The following is a 1,472-nucleotide window of genomic DNA, read 5'->3' as shown; positions in this document are numbered from 1 at the left end:
CGCCCCGCCCCGCCCCGGCCTGGCACGAATACAGCACCAGCCTCCACTCATTAGGCAAAAGTACTCGGCCAGGTGACGTCCCCGACGGCGGCGTGTCCCCCCCGGACCGGCGGCGACACCGCGCCTGTCCTGTCGCCGCCACCGGCCGCTGTCCAAATAAGTCGCCGTAACTACGGGAGAGTTGCGTTGGTCTCGAGCACAGGGAAGAAGCGGCAAAGTTGTTGATGTTGTCGGGATGTTTGAACAGGGATACGAGTGGCTTCGTTCCAATGGGCGGATAGGGTATTGCATAAAACTAGTCGACAAAATATATTTTTCACGGAGATTGCTGCAAAATATGCGTATTCAGTAAATGGTGCAAACAGTATTAGTGTTAATCCTACCAGAAACCCATTAGACTACTTGACCGACTACTGAGTGCTATGTAGTTCTGGTTGACTGTTGCCTGTATGTGTGAGGACGGACTACTGTACGGTATACATGGTAGTTGGACTGTTGTAATTCCAGTGAGTATCTGTGGTGACGGATCTGGCAGGCTGACATGTTTTCAATCTTAGGTGGACAGAACATATGTAATGTATAACCACCGTGCCATAATTTTGATTGTATCAAAGTAGGCCCACAACACAAAACGTTGAAACATTATAACGATGAAAAAATATGTCCCAGGGCACATCTTGGGAACTTACTTCCTTTAAAATCTTACCTCTATTTATCGGTGGTCAAACGTTGATGCCATTCCCATTGAGGCCAGCAACCCTGTGCTCCCCTGGGGCTGACACCAAGTTGAGGATGACGACGAGCTGAGCATCTAACCTCATCGTACGGGCGCATGCCAGACATTCCTTTCGCGACGAACAGCACCAGGGCCCGCGACTGATCCGGAGCGAGAATCTCTGTTACGTAACTATTTCATCACCACTCGAGCTTTCTGCCATAACTTAAACGAAATACTTGAGCTGAACCAAAATCAAAGCCGACACACGCGCAGGGCGCCCATTGACCTCCGACAACAAATCGTTTTTGTTTCATTCATCTCATTCGACAGCGTCGTCTGCTGCTAAGATTTCGCGCTCCCAGTACTGCCAACGACAGAATGACACTACCTTATTTAACAAACACCGCACCGCGATACAAACTTCGTATTTTTTGTATTTTATTCTTTTGTAATTTCGAAACAGTGCGCAAAAATGACGGGTGATCTTTCTTTCAAAAACATCTCGACAGCGCCCGCTGTGTTGAGATCGTTGGGATGGGCGTAGCCGGACAGGGAGTTCGAACGGTCTCGACCGCTCCGCTCGCCAGGCTAGCACAGGGCGGAACTCTGCTGGCGGCTCTAGCACAGGCCATGACGCACACGTTCCCTTCCATACTCTTCGAATGAATTATTGTGGACCGGCGGAGCACGCCGCTGACGCCACTGATTGCCATGCGAGGCGTGGGCAGGGGCAGGTGGCAGGTCCAGTCGGGGG

The 1,472-nt window shown here is 51.1% G+C and overlaps 1 long non-coding RNA gene across 1 annotated transcript in view; it reads right to left on the bottom strand.

Moving 5' to 3' along the window:
- The window catches only part of LOC127749103 (uncharacterized), a 12,884-nt gene extending 11,837 nt beyond the window's left edge, over positions 1-1,047 (bottom strand). Inside the window, exon 1 of the long non-coding RNA XR_008010968.1 lies at positions 707-1,047. This is a non-coding gene — a long non-coding RNA (uncharacterized LOC127749103). The remainder of the gene's footprint in view (positions 1-706) is intronic.
- Between the last annotated feature and the right edge of the window lie 425 nt (positions 1,048-1,472).

Source organism: Frankliniella occidentalis, unplaced genomic scaffold (genome assembly GCF_000697945.3).
Source record: "Frankliniella occidentalis isolate FOCC.00 unplaced genomic scaffold, Focc_3.1 Scaffold31, whole genome shotgun sequence".
Lineage (NCBI taxonomy): Eukaryota > Metazoa > Arthropoda > Insecta > Thysanoptera > Thripidae > Frankliniella > Frankliniella occidentalis.
This window is presented reverse-complemented; position numbering and strand designations above follow the sequence as displayed.